This window comes from Pleurodeles waltl, chromosome 10 (assembly GCF_031143425.1).
Source record: "Pleurodeles waltl isolate 20211129_DDA chromosome 10, aPleWal1.hap1.20221129, whole genome shotgun sequence".
In the NCBI taxonomy this organism is placed as follows: Eukaryota; Metazoa; Chordata; class Amphibia; order Caudata; family Salamandridae; genus Pleurodeles; species Pleurodeles waltl.
In genome coordinates, this window is record NC_090449.1 from 326,004,147 (window position 1) to 326,018,484 (window position 14,338).

The 14,338-nt window shown below is 48.6% G+C and overlaps 8 non-coding genes across 8 annotated transcripts; all 8 read right to left on the minus strand.

Moving 5' to 3' along the window:
• Window positions 1–194: 194 nt before the first annotated feature.
• Window positions 195–267, minus strand: TRNAV-CAC (transfer RNA valine (anticodon CAC)). Its single transcript has one exon. It is a non-coding gene; the product is annotated as a tRNA-Val (tRNA).
• Window positions 268–3,777: 3,510 nt separating this feature from the next.
• TRNAV-CAC (transfer RNA valine (anticodon CAC)) lies at window positions 3,778–3,850 on the minus strand. The gene has a single exon. It is a non-coding gene; the product is annotated as a tRNA-Val (tRNA).
• Window positions 3,851–6,931: 3,081 nt separating this feature from the next.
• Window positions 6,932–7,043, minus strand: TRNAL-CAA (transfer RNA leucine (anticodon CAA)). Its single transcript has 2 exons — window positions 7,006–7,043; window positions 6,932–6,977 (listed from the first exon to the last, which is right to left on the minus strand). It is a non-coding gene; the product is annotated as a tRNA-Leu (tRNA).
• A 307-nt stretch (window positions 7,044–7,350) lies between these two features.
• On the minus strand, window positions 7,351–7,423 carry TRNAV-CAC (transfer RNA valine (anticodon CAC)). Its single transcript has one exon. It is a non-coding gene; the product is annotated as a tRNA-Val (tRNA).
• Window positions 7,424–10,504: 3,081 nt separating this feature from the next.
• Window positions 10,505–10,616, minus strand: TRNAL-CAA (transfer RNA leucine (anticodon CAA)). Its single transcript has 2 exons — window positions 10,579–10,616; window positions 10,505–10,550 (listed from the first exon to the last, which is right to left on the minus strand). It is a non-coding gene; the product is annotated as a tRNA-Leu (tRNA).
• A 307-nt stretch (window positions 10,617–10,923) lies between these two features.
• Window positions 10,924–10,996, minus strand: TRNAV-CAC (transfer RNA valine (anticodon CAC)). The gene has a single exon. It is a non-coding gene; the product is annotated as a tRNA-Val (tRNA).
• Window positions 10,997–11,384: 388 nt separating this feature from the next.
• On the minus strand, window positions 11,385–11,456 carry TRNAP-AGG (transfer RNA proline (anticodon AGG)). Its single transcript has one exon. It is a non-coding gene; the product is annotated as a tRNA-Pro (tRNA).
• Window positions 11,457–14,077: 2,621 nt separating this feature from the next.
• Window positions 14,078–14,189, minus strand: TRNAL-CAA (transfer RNA leucine (anticodon CAA)). Its single transcript has 2 exons — window positions 14,152–14,189; window positions 14,078–14,123 (listed from the first exon to the last, which is right to left on the minus strand). It is a non-coding gene; the product is annotated as a tRNA-Leu (tRNA).
• Window positions 14,190–14,338: the final 149 nt, after the last annotated feature.

A 14,338-nucleotide genomic window follows, 5' to 3' on the forward strand; every position in this document is an offset into this window, starting at 1 on the left:
AAAAAAAAAAAAAAACAGAACAAGAAACAATGCACATGCACGACCACCGAGGGATGCAGATAACTTTTTAGCGTCCTGCAATAGTAAAGCACGTTTTACACAGGTCACAAGTTTTTAAAGGTCATTTCTGTCTAAGTGTGCATTGAGAGAGACTGAGGTTTTAGGGAGCAAACACAAAAGCTGCTGCTGCCAAGTGTTTCTGCCCAGTCTCGAACCGGGGACCTTTCGCGTGTGAGGCGAACGTGATAACCACTACACTACAGAAACAAGCTTGCTGGTTTGACTGAAGGAGCACAGTTCCCCTCATATGTTTGCACGATTTCCTCTATACTTTATCAGCAGTTGCTTGGAATGCGAGGGGTAAGTGTGAAAATTGCAGCGGTGTCAGCCAGCATGCATACACTCAGACGTCCTGAAAAATCCCACAGCTGCGGGCAGAGACAGACAAATATCTGATGCCTAAATGCCAGGAAGGAGAGCCTGTGAAATCATCACACAGGGCGCACTGAGAGCAAGCAGGAAGGAAGCCAAGGCATTGTAATCCATTTTTCGCCTGAGGCAAAAAATATGTTTTGCGCAACAATGCTTCGAGTGGAATGAGAAATGTTGAGGGGTTGTGTATTTTGAGCAGGATTTGATTGTTTTCCGCTAAAATGGGCTCGTCCGGGATTTGAACCTGGGATCTCTCGCGCCCTACGCGAGAATCATACCCCTAGACCAACGAGCCTGGGCACAGAAATGCAACGGCTCCGACCCTGCTCGGAGGGTTGGTGACAGAGAGTGGGAGACTACATCCCAAAGCAAGAAACTGCACATGGTGCTCTCTTCTGCAGTACGACTAGAGTCATTTGCATGGTCTTCATCGAACATGACATAAAAAGCCTCTATCCTTTAGACATTTTGGCCCAGATTTACAAGAAAATGACTAAGCGCGACGCTGTGCCAAATTTGCAAGCCCCACGCACCGTCATTTTCAAAATGCAGGGAAGCGCCGTATTTAGTAGAATACAGCACACCCCTGTGCTTCCCCCTGTGCCAGCTCTAAATTAGCTGCTGAGCGCCAACGCAGCCGTTCTTGCACCATGGTACAAGGATGACTGCGTTGAGGGGGAAATTGTTTTTGTGCAGGAAGGGACACCTTCCTGCTCAAAAAAAAAATCTTCAATGGTGATTTGCTCTTACTTCTATGTGTGCTGCAGAATGCATCACACATAGAAAGAGCAAAAACAAGGAGAAATGAAAACATTTCTCCTCAGTGCGCCACTCTAACGACACCCCTGGGATGGCGTTGGATTTTGGTGCTGACGCAGATTTACGCCAACTCCTAAATCTGGAGCAGCATCAAAATGCTATGGTGTTGCTGTGGCACACTCCCAACAACACCCATTGCACGCCCCTTCCAGGGAACGCGCTGCGTGCTAAGGGGCCGTATTTACAAGGTGGTGTTAAGCCACAAAAAGTGGCTGAACGCCATCTTGTAAATACCGCGCAGTGCATAGTGCCACCGGGGCGTCACTAAAAGTGATGCTCCGGTGGCGATAGGGCCTTGTAAGTCTGGCACTTTATTTGCTCAAGGTGTGTGTTCTTGGTGAGGGCAGGAAAGCTATTTTCGCTCTCGTACCTTCCTTCCTTGGCTGGCTTGAATGCTGTAGGCTCAGGCTTCATTGCAAAGGTCAAACAGTGAGCAACTGACTGCCGTAAGCTGGCGCAACTCCTCTTGGTGAGCTGTGACAGATGCCCCAGGAGCGTAGTACCTCACGATGGTGAGGGATAGACACAGTCTCTTTTATCTCAGCTTGCCTGTCAGGTGAGGCAGGAAATGCAAATACTGTGAAAAAGCCCAGCGACTCGAACCAGGGACCTTTCGCATGTGAGGTGCGCATGATAACCACTACACTAGACAAACAGACACACTTGCCGGCTTGCTTCATGTGGCTATGCATTGTACTGGAACCACCACACTATGGAAACAGACACACCTGCTTGCTTTATGTGGCTATGCATTGGACTGGGATGCAAGGATGAGGGCCAATGTTCATGGCGCTCAAAGCTGAGCCTTCCGGAACACGATCTCTTCCCTTGGAAGAAAGGAACTGCGATCACTTTCATTCCAAGAGGTGATTTCAGAACTGGACCCGAAATTACCATGGAGAAGCACTGTGCATTTAATGTTCCTACGAGCACTGCTGCTCCAGCACAGAAAAGCAGTTGCAAAGAAATCTCGCATACCTTCATGATGCTGAACCGTCTCGACGCCAGTATAAAGCATGTATTGCATTGCAACATGACATCTTACAAGAGTGAAAAGCAGAAATACTCCTGTTTAAAACACAGACTGAACCTATAAAGGTAGGGGTTTGTGTGGGATTTGAACCGAGCTCCTCTCACACCCGAAGCGAGAATCATACCCCTATACCAACTAGACTGCCTCTGCATAGTCATTTGAAACATCTTCTGAAGCGTCTTTCCGAAAAGCAGGGCCATTTGGAGGCTCTCTCTCTCTAAGCGTGCCATAGCAATTGATGTTTTCTGTCAAGGATTTTTTGTTTGTCTCTAGCAAAGCAAGAGGTAGTCAAAATGCCCTGTGCCAGTGAGCTGAACTAGGGCACTGATGTGAAAAGCAGACCCTTTCTGGTAGTTGTAACCCGCTGCAAGTCATGGACCCTTGCACCTTAGACTTCACAACCAGAAGCACTGAAGGGCCTCCTAGCTCTTGAGCCAGAGGAGCATGCCTCTTGGATTCAAGCACACTTGCTCGATCAGCGCTAGATGAGGCTCGATCAGGCGAGATTTATATTAGTGGCTCATAGGCCTGAAACACTCACCTGGGAGACGCAGGGTGGCTGATTTCCCGGAATGGCCCTTGATGGGGAAATCACCTCCTTTCCCCCGCCTCATTTCAGAATTGTGTGCTAGTCGCAAGACAGTGTTCAGGGGTTCATGGGTACTGCCTACTCCCAGCTGCCTCTCTGTCTTCTTCATGTAAATTGCAAGTCACGAGGAGGCACCATTGCCAATATGCTCCGCCCACCTAACCAAGAAACCTAGTTTGAGCTTGTCTGCCTGTGTTGTTGCAGGGGCAGTGTCTTCTTTGCCCAAAAGGTGGCAGGAGAGCCTCACTTCAAACAATAGAATCAACTGCTTAAGTAGAAACCAGCATGGTAGTTACTGTCATAAAGTGCAGCTCTAACAGAAGGTGTGCCTGAGACGCCCCTTCCAGTAATACACAGAATTTTGATTGAGGGCCCAGCCGATGGGTTGGTGGATTTCTCCTCACATGCCACAGCAGCTTCCAAAGATAGTGGTGTGAGGAGCTGGCTCTGCAAGCAGAGCAAGATTTAAGGGAAGAAAATACACCTGTCAGAAGTGGGATTTGAACCCACGCCTCCATGAAGAGACCAGAAGGCTCAGCTTCACTGAAGATCAAGCTCTCTTGAGTCTGGCACCTTAGACCACTCGGCGATCCTGACAGCCAAAACAGTGTGCAGGTCGGACTCTTCAGTCTGCACTTGTTGATTTTGCCGCTTGCAATGTTCCTATCAAAGTCACAGCTTTAAAGGCCCCACAATATAACATGGCCAAGAAAAAAAAAAAAAAACAGAACAAGAAACAATGCACATGCACGACCACCGAGGGATGCAGATAACTTTTTAGCGTCCTGCAATAGTAAAGCACGTTTTACACAGGTCACAAGTTTTTAAAGGTCATTTCTGTCTAAGTGTGCATTGAGAGTGACTGAGGTTTTAGGGAGCAAACACAAAAGCTGCTGCTGCCAAGTGTTTCTGCCCGGTCTCGAACCGGGGACCTTTCGCGTGTGAGGCAAACGTGATAACCACTACACTACAGAAACAAGCTTTCTGGTTTGACTGAAGGAGCACAGTTCCCCTCATATGTTTGCACGATTTCCTCTATACTTTATCAGCAGTTGCTTGGAATGCGAGGGGTAAGTGTGAAAATTGCAGCGGTGTCAGCCAGCATGCATACACTCAGACGTCCTGAAAAATCCCACAGCTGCGGGCAGAGACAGACAAATATCTGATGCCTAAATGCCAGGAAGGAGAGCCTGTGAAATCATCACACAGTGCGCACTGAGAGCAAGCAGGAAGGAAGCCAAGGCATTGTAATCCATTTTTCGCCTGAGGCAAAAAATATGTTTTGCGCAACAATGCTTCGAGTGGAATGAGAAATGTTGAGGGGTTGTGTATTTTGAGCAGGATTTGATTGTTTTCCGCTAAAATGGGCTCGTCCGGGATTTGAACCTGGGACCTCTCGCACCCTAAGCAAGAATCATACCCCTAGACCAACGAGCCTGGGCACAGAAATGCAACGGCTCCGACCCTGCTCGGAGGGTTGGTGACAGAGAGTGGGAGACTACATCCCAAAGCAAGAAACTGCACATGGTGCTCTCTTCTGCAGTACGACTAGAGTCATTTGCATGGTCTTCATCGAACATGACATAAAAAGCCTCTATCCTTTAGACATTTTGGCCCAGATTTAGAAGAAAATGACTAAGCGCGACGCTGTGCCAAATTTGCAAGCCCCACGCGCCGTCATTTTCAAAATGCAGGGAAGCGCCGTATTTAGTAGAATACAGCGCACCCCTGTGCTTCCCCCTGCGCCAGCTCTAAATTAGCTGCTGAGCGCCAACGCAGCCGTTCTTGCACCATGGTACAAGGATGACTGCGTTGAGGGGGAAATTGTTTTTGTGCAGGAAGGGACACCTTCCTGCCCAAAAAAAAAATCTTCAATGGTGATTTGCTCTTACTTCTATGTGTGCTGCAGAATGCATCACACATAGAAAGAGCAAAAACAAGGAGAAATGAAAACATTTCTCCTCAGTGCGCCACTCTAACGACACCCCTGGGATGGCGTTGGATTTTGGTGCTGACGCAGATTTACGCCAACTCCTAAATCTGGAGCAGCATCAAAATGCTATGGTGTTGCTGTGGCACACTCCCAACAACACCCATTGCACGCCCCTTCCAGGGAACGCGCTGCGTGCTAAGGGGCCGTATTTACAAGGTGGTGTTAAGCCACAAAAAGTGGCTGAACGCCATCTTGTAAATACCACGCAGTGCATAGTGCCACCGGGGCGTCACTAAAAGTGATGCTCCGGTGGCGATAGGGCCTTGTAAGTCTGGCACTTTATTTGCTCAAGGTGTGTGTTCTTGGTGAGGGCAGGAAAGCTATTTTCGCTCTCGTACCTTCCTTCCTTGGCTGGCTTGAATGCTGTAGGCTCAGGCTTCATTGCAAAGGTCAAACAGTGAGCAACTGACTGCCGTAAGCTGGCGCAACTCCTCTTGGTGAGCTGTGACAGATGCCCCAGGAGCGTAGTACCTCACGATGGTGAGGGATAGACACAGTCTCTTTTATCTCAGCTTGCCTGTCAGGTGAGGCAGGAAATGCAAATACTGTGAAAAAGCCCAGCGACTCGAACCAGGGACCTTTCGCATGTGAGGTGCGCATGATAACCACTACACTAGACAAACAGACACACTTGCCGGCTTGCTTCATGTGGCTATGCATTGTACTGGAACCACCACACTATGGAAACAGACACACCTGCTTGCTTTATGTGGCTATGCATTGGACTGGGATGCAAGGATGAGGGCCAATGTTCATGACGCTCAAAGCTGAGCCTTCCGGAACACGATCTCTTCCCTTGGAAGAAAGGAACTGGGATCACTTTCATTCCAAGAGGTGATTTTAGAACTGGACCCGAAATTACCATGGAGAAGCACTGTGCATTTAATGTTCCTACGAGCACTGCTGCTCCAGCACAGAAAAGCAGTTGCAAAGAAATCTCGCATACCTTCATGATGCTGAACCGTCTCGACGCCAGTATAAAGCATGTATTGCATTGCAACATGACATCTTACAAGAGTGAAAAGCAGAAATACTCCTGTTTAAAACACAGACTGAACCTATAAAGGTAGGGGTTTGTCTGGGATTTGAAGCGAGGTCCTCTCACACCCGAAGCGAGAATCATACCCCTATACCAACTAGACTGCCGCTGCATAGTCATTTGAAACATCTTCTGAAGCGTCTTTCCGAAAAGCAGGGCCATTTGGAGGCTCTCTCTCTCTAAGCGTGCCATAGCAATTGATGTTTTCTGTCAAGGATTTTTTGTTTGTCTCTAGCAAGGCAAGAGGTAGTCAAAATGCCCTGTGCCAGTGAGCTGAACTAGGGCACTGATGTGAAAAGCAGACCCTTTCTGGTAGTTGTAACCCGCTGCAAGTCATGGACCCTTGCACCTTAGACTTCCCAACCAGAAGCACTGAAGGGCCTGCTAGCTCTTGAGCCAGAGGAGCATGCCTCTTTGATTCAAGCACACTTGCTCGATCAGCGCTCGATTAGGCGAGATCGATATTAGTGGCTCATAGGCCTGAAACACTCACCTGGGAGACGCAGGGTGGCTGATTTCCCGGAATGGCCCTTGATGGGGAAATCACCTCCTTTCCCCCGCCTCATTTCAGAATTGTGTGCTAGTCGCAAGACAGTGTTCAGGGGTTCATGGGTACTGCCTACTCCCAGCTGCCTCTCTGTCTTCTTCATGTAAATTGCAAGTCACGAGGAGGCACCATTGCCAATATGCTCCGCCCACCTAACCAAGAAACCTAGTTTGAGCTTGTCTGCCTGTGTTGTTGCAGGGGCAGTGTCTTCTTTGCCCAAAAGGTGGCAGGAGAGCCTCACTTCAAACGATAGAATCAACTGCTTAAGTAGAAACCAGCATGGTAGTTACTGTCATAAAGTGCAGCTCTAACAGAAGGTGTGCCTGAGACGCCCCTTCCAGTAATACACAGAATTTTGATTGAGGGCCCAGCCGATGGGTTGGTGGATTTCTCCTCACATGCCACAGCAGCTTCCAAAGATAGTGGTGTGAGGAGCTGGCTATGCAAGCAGAGCAAGATTTAAGGGAAGAAAATACACCTGTCAGAAGTGGGATTTGAACCCACGCCTCCATGAAGAGACCAGAAGGCTCAGCTTCACTGAAGATCAAGCTCTCTTGAGTCTGGCGCCTTAGACCACTCGGCCATCCTGACAGCCAAAACAGTGTGCAGGTCGGACTCTTCAGTCTGCACTTGTTGATTTTGCCGCTTGCAATGTTCCTATCAAAGTCACAGCTTTAAAGGCCCCACAATATAACATGGCCAAGAAAAAAAAAAAAAAACAGAACAAGAAACAATGCACATGCACGACCACCGAGGGATGCAGATAACTTTTTAGCGTCCTGCAATAGTAAAGCACGTTTTACACAGGTCACAAGTTTTTAAAGGTCATTTCTGTCTAAGTGTGCATTGAGAGTGACTGAGGTTTTAGGGAGCAAACACAAAAGCTGCTGCTGCCAAGTGTTTCTGCCCGGTCTCAAACCGGGGACCTTTCGCGTGTGAGGCAAACGTGATAACCACTACACTACAGAAACAAGCTTGCTGGTTTGACTGAAGGAGCACAGTTCCCCTCATATGTTTGCACGATTTCCTCTATACTTTATCAGCAGTTGCTTGGAATGCGAGGGGTAAGTGTGAAAATTGCAGCGGTGTCAGCCAGCATGCATACACTCAGACGTCCTGAAAAATCCCACAGCTGCGGGCAGAGACAGACAAATATCTGATGCCTAAATGCCAGGAAGGAGAGCCTGTGAAATCATCACACAGGGCGCACTGAGAGCAAGCAGGAAGGAAGCCAAGGCATTGTAATCCATTTTTCGCCTGAGGCAAAAAATATGTTTTGCGCAACAATGCTTCGAGTGGAATGAGAAATGTTGAGGGGTTGTGTATTTTGAGCAGGATTTGATTGTTTTCCGCTAAAATGGGCTCGTCCGGGATTTGAACCTGGGACCTCTCGCACCCTAAACGAGAATCATACCCCTAGACCAACGAGCCTGGGAACAGAAATGCAACGGCTCCGACCCTGCTCGGAGGGTTGGTGACAGAGAGTGGGAGACTACATCCCAAAGCAAGAAACTGCACATGGTGCTCTCTTCTGCAGTACGACTAGAGTCATTTGCATGGTCTTCATCGAACATGACATAAAAAGCCTCTATCCTTTAGACATTTTGGCCCAGATTTACAAGAAAATGACTAAGCGCGACGCTGTGCCAAATTTGCAAGCCCCACGCACCGTCATTTTCAAAATGCAGGGAAGCGCCGTATTTAGTAGAATACAGCACACCCCTGTGCTTCCCCCTGCGCCAGCTCTAAATTAGCTGCTGAGCGCCAACGCAGCCGTTCTTGCACCATGGTACAAGGATGACTGCGTTGAGGGGGAAATTGTTTTTGTGCAGGAAGGGACACCTTCCTGCCCAAAAAAAAAATCTTCAATGGTGATTTGCTCTTACTTCTATGTGTGCTGCAGAATGCATCACACATAGAAAGAGCAAAAACAAGGAGAAATGAAAACATTTCTCCTCAGTGCGCCACTCTAACGACACCCCTGGGATGGCGTTGGATTTTGGTGCTGACGCAGATTTACGCCAACTCCTAAATCTGGAGCAGCATCAAAATGCTATGGTGTTGCTGTGGCACACTCCCAACAACACCCATTGCACGCCCCTTCCAGGGAACGCGCTGCGTGCTAAGGGGCCGTATTTACAAGGTGGTGTTAAGCCACAAAAAGTGGCTGAACGCCATCTTGTAAATACCGCGCAGTGCATAGTGCCACCGGGGCGTCACTAAAAGTGATGCTCCGGTGGCGATAGGGCCTTGTAAGTCTGGCACTTTATTTGCTCAAGGTGTGTGTTCTTGGTGAGGGCAGGAAAGCTATTTTCGCTCTCGTACCTTCCTTCCTTGGCTGGCTTGAATGCTGTAGGCTCAGGCTTCATTGCAAAGGTCAAACAGTGAGCAACTGACTGCCGTAAGCTGGCGCAACTCCTCTTGGTGAGCTGTGACAGATGCCCCAGGAGCGTAGTACCTCACGATGGTGAGGGATAGACACAGTCTCTTTTATCTCAGCTTGCCTGTCAGGTGAGGCAGGAAATGCAAATACTGTGAAAAAGCCCAGCGACTCGAACCAGGGACCTTTCGCATGTGAGGTGCGCATGATAACCACTACACTAGACAAACAGACACACTTGCCGGCTTGCTTCATGTGGCTATGCATTGTACTGGAACCACCACACTATGGAAACAGACACACCTGCTTGCTTTATGTGGCTATGCATTGGACTGGGATGCAAGGATGAGGGCCAATGTTCATGACGCTCAAAGCTGAGCCTTCCGGAACACGATCTCTTCCCTTGGAAGAAAGGAACTGCGATCACTTTCATTCCAAGAGGTGATTTCAGAACTGGACCCGAAATTACCATGGAGAAGCACTGTGCATTTAATGTTCCTACGAGCACTGCTGCTCCAGCACAGAAAAGCAGTTGCAAAGAAATCTCGCATACCTTCATGATGCTGAACCGTCTCGACGCCAGTATAAAGCATGTATTGCATTGCAACATGACATCTTACAAGAGTGAAAAGCAGAAATACTCCTGTTTAAAACACAGACTGAACCTATAAAGGTAGGGGTTTGTGTGGGATTTGAACCGAGCTCCTCTCACACCCGAAGCGAGAATCATACCCCTATACCAACTAGACTGCCGCTGCATAGTCATTTGAAACATCTTCTGAAGCGTCTTTCCGAAAAGCAGGGCCATTTGGAGGCTCTCTCTCTCTAAGCGTGCCATAGCAATTGATGTTTTCTGTCAAGGATTTTTTGTTTGTCTCTAGCAAGGCAAGAGGTAGTCAAAATGCCCTGTGCCAGTGAGCTGAACTAGGGCACTGATGTGAAAAGCAGACCCTTTCTGGTAGTTGTAACCCGCTGCAAGTCATGGACCCTTGCACCTTAGACTTCCCAACCAGAAGCACTGAAGGGCCTGCTAGCTCTTGAGCCAGAGGAGCATGCCTCTTGGATTCAAGCACACTTGCTCGATCAGCGCTCGATCAGGCGAGATTTATATTAGTGGCTCATAGGCCTGAAACACTCACCTGGGAGACGCAGGGTGGCTTATTTCCCGGAATGGCCCTTGATAGGGAAATCACCTCCTTCCCCCCGCCTCATTTCAGAATTGTGTGCTAGTCGCAAGACAGTGTTCAGGGGTTCATGGGTACTGCCTACTCCCAGCTGCCTCTCTGTCTTCTTCATGTAAATTGCAAGTCACGAGGAGGCACCATTGCCAATATGCTCCGCCCACCTAACCAAGAAACCTAGTTTGAGCTTGTCTGCCTGTGTTGTTGCAGGGGCAGTGTCTTCTTTGCCCAAAAGGTGGCAGTAGAGCCTCACTTCAAACAATAGAATCAACTGCTTAAGTAGAAACCAGCATGGTAGTTACTGTCATAAAGTGCAGCTCTAACAGAAGGTGTGCCTGAGACGCCCCTTCCAGTAATACACAGAATTTTGATTGAGGGCCCAGCCGATGGGTTGGTGGATTTCTCCTCACATGCCACAGCAGCTTCCAAAGATAGTGGTGTGAGGAGCTGGCTCTGCAAGCAGAGCAAGATTTAAGGGAAGAAAATACACCTGTCAGAAGTGGGATTTGAACCCACGCCTCCATGAAGAGACCAGAAGGCTCAGCTTCACTGAAGATCAAGCTCTCTTGAGTCTGGCGCCTTAGACCACTCGGCCATCCTGACAGCCAAAACAGTGTGCAGGTCGGACTCTTCAGTCTGCACTTGTTGATTTTGCCGCTTGCAATGTTCCTATCAAAGTCACAGCTTTAAAGGCCCCACAATATAACATGGCCAAGAAAAAAAAAAAAAAACAGAACAAGAAACAATGCACATGCACGACCACCGAGGGATGCAGATAACTTTTTAGCGTCCTGCAATAGTAAAGCACGTTTTACACAGGTCACAAGTTTTTAAAGGTCATTTCTGTCTAAGTGTGCATTGAGAGAGACTGAGGTTTTAGGGAGCAAACACAAAAGCTGCTGCTGCCAAGTGTTTCTGCCCGGTCTCGAACCGGGGACCTTTCGCGTGTGAGGCGAACGTGATAACCACTACACTACAGAAACAAGCTTGCTGGTTTGACTGAAGGAGCACAGTTCCCCTCATATGTTTGCACGATTTCCTCTATACTTAATCAGCAGTTGCTTGGAATGCGAGGGGTAAGTGTGAAAATTGCAGCGGTGTCAGCCAGCATGCATACACTCAGACGTCCTGAAAAATCCCACAGCTGCGGGCAGAGACAGACAAATATCTGATGCCTAAATGCCAGGAAGGAGAGCCTGTGAAATCATCACACAGGGCGCACTGAGAGCAAGCAGGAAGGAAGCCAAGGCATTGTAATCCATTTTTCGCCTGAGGCAAAAAATATGTTTTGCGCAACAATGCTTCGAGTGGAATGAGAAATGTTGAGGGGTTGTGTATTTTGAGCAGGATTTGATTGTTTTCCGCTAAAATGGGCTCGTCCGGGATTTGAACCTGGGACCTCTCGCACCCTAAGCGAGAATCATACCCCTAGACCAACGAGCCTGGGCACAGAAATGCAACGGCTCCGACCCTGCTCGGAGGGTTGGTGACAGAGAGTGGGAGACTACATCCCAAAGCAAGAAACTGCACATGGTGCTCTCTTCTGCAGTACGACTAGAGTCATTTGCATGGTCTTCATCGAACATGACATAAAAAGCCTCTATCCTTTAGACATTTTGGCCCAGATTTACAAGAAAATGACTAAGCGCGACGCTGTGCCAAATTTGCAAGCCCCACGCGCCGTCATTTTCAAAATGCAGGGAAGCGCCGTATTTAGTAGAATACAGCGCACCCCTGTGCTTCCCCCTGCGCCAGCTCTAAATTAGCTGTTGAGCGCCAACGCAGCCGTTCTTGCACCATGGTACAAGGATGACTGCGTTGAGGGGGAAATTGTTTTTGTGCAGGAAGGGACACCTTCCTGCCCAAAAAAAAAATCTTCAATGGTGATTTGCTCTTACTTCTATGTGTGCTGCAGAATGCATCACACATAGAAAGAGCAAAAACAAGGAGAAATGAAAACATTTCTCCTCAGTGCGCCACTCTAACGACACCCCTGGGATGGCGTTGGATTTTGGTGCTGACGCAGATTTACGCCAACTCCTAAATCTGGAGCAGCATCAAAATGCTATGGTGTTGCTGTGGCACACTCCCAACAACACCCATTGCACGCCCCTTCCAGGGAACGCGCTGCGTGCTAAGGGGCCGTATTTACAAGGTGGTGTTAAGCCACAAAAAGTGGCTGAACGCCATCTTGTAAATACCGCGCAGTGCATAGTGCCACCGGGGCGTCACTAAAAGTGATGCTCCGGTGGCGATAGGGCCTTGTAAGTCTGGCACTTTATTTGCTCAAGGTGTGTGTTCTTGGTGAGGGCAGGAAAGCTATTTTCGCTCTCGTACCTTCCTTCCTTGGCTGGCTTGAATGCTGTAGGCTCAGGCTTCATTGCAAAGGTCAAACAGTGAGCAACTGACTGCCGTAAGCTGGCGCAACTCCTCTTGGTGAGCTGTGACAGATGCCCCAGGAGCGTAGTACCTCACGATGGTGAGGGATAGACACAGTCTCTTTTATCTCAGCTTGCCTGTCAGGTGAGGCAGGAAATGCAAATACTGTGAAAAAGCCCAGCGACTCGAACCAGGGACCTTTCGCATGTGAGGTGCGCATGATAACCACTACACTAGACAAACAGACACACTTGCCGGCTTGCTTCATGTGGCTATGCATTGTACTGGAACCACCACACTATGGAAACAGACACACCTGCTTGCTTTATGTGGCTATGCATTGGACTGGGATGCAAGGATGAGGGCCAATGTTCATGACGCTCAAAGCTGAGCCTTCCGGAACACGATCTCTTCCCTTGGAAGAAAGGAACTGGGATCACTTTCATTCCAAGAGGTGATTTCAGAACTGGACCCGAAATTACCATGGAGAAGCACTGTGCATTTAATGTTCCTACGAGCACTGCTGCTCCAGCACAGAAAAGCAGTTGCAAAGAAATCTCGCATACCTTCATGATGCTGAACCGTCTCGACGCCAGTATAAAGCATGTATTGCATTGCAACATGACATCTTACAAGAGTGAAAAGCAGAAATACTCCTGTTTAAAACACAGACTGAACCTATAAAGGTAGGGGTTTGTCTGGGATTTGAACCGAGGTCCTCTCACACCCGAAGCGAGAATCATACCCCTATACCAACTAGACTGCCGCTGCATAGTCATTTGAAACATCTTCTGAAGCGTCTTTCCGAAAAGCAGGGCCATTTGGAGGCTCTCTCTCTCTAAGCGTGCCATAGCAATTGATGTTTTCTGTCAAGGATTTTTTGTTTGTCTCTAGCAAGGCAAGAGGTAGTCAAAATGCCCTTTGCCAGTGAGCTGAACTAGGGCACTGATGTGAAAAGCAGACCCTTTCTGGTAGTTGTAACCCGCTGCAAATCATGGACCCTTGCACCTTAGACTTCCCAACCAGAAGCACTGAAGGGCCTGCTAGCTCTTGAGCCAGAGGAGCATGCCTCTTGGATTCAAGCACACTTGCTCGATCAGCGCTCGATTAGGCGAGATCGATATTAGTGGCTCATAGGCCTGAAACACTCACCTGGGAGACGCAGGGTGGCTGATTTCCCGGAATGGCCCTTGATGGGGAAATCACCTCCTTTCCCCCGCCTCATTTCAGAATTGTGTGCTAGTCGCAAGACAGTGTTCAGGGGTTCATGGGTACTGCCTACTCCCAGCTGCCTCTCTGTCTTCTTCATGTAAATTGCAAGTCACGAGGAGGCACCATTGCCAATATGCTCCGCCCACCTAACCAAGAAACCTAGTTTGAGCTTGTCTGCCTGTGTTGTTGCAGGGGCAGTGTCTTCTTTGCCCAAAAGGTGGCAGGAGAGCCTCACTTCAAACGATAGAATCAACTGCTTAAGTAGAAACCAGCATGGTAGTTACTGTCATAAAGTGCAGCTCTAACAGAAGGTGTGCCTGAGACGCCCCTTCCAGTAATACACAGAATTTTGATTGAGGGCCCAGCCGATGGGTTGGTGGATTTCTCCTCACATGCCACAGCAGCTTCCAAAGATAGTGGTGTGAGGAGCTGGCTCTGCAAGCAGAGCAAGATTTAAGGGAAGAAAATACACCTGTCAGAAGTGGGATTTGAACCCACGCCTCCATGAAGAGACCAGAAGGCTCAGCTTCACTGAAGATCAAGCTCTCTTGAGTCTGGCGCCTTAGACCACTCGGCCATCCTGACAGCCAAAACAGTGTGCAGGTCGGACTCTTCAGTCTGCACTTGTTGATTTTGCCGCTTGCAATGTTCCTATCAAAGTCACAGCTTTAAAGGCCCCACAATATAACATGGCCAAGAAAAAAAAAAAAAAACAGAACAAGAAACAATGCACA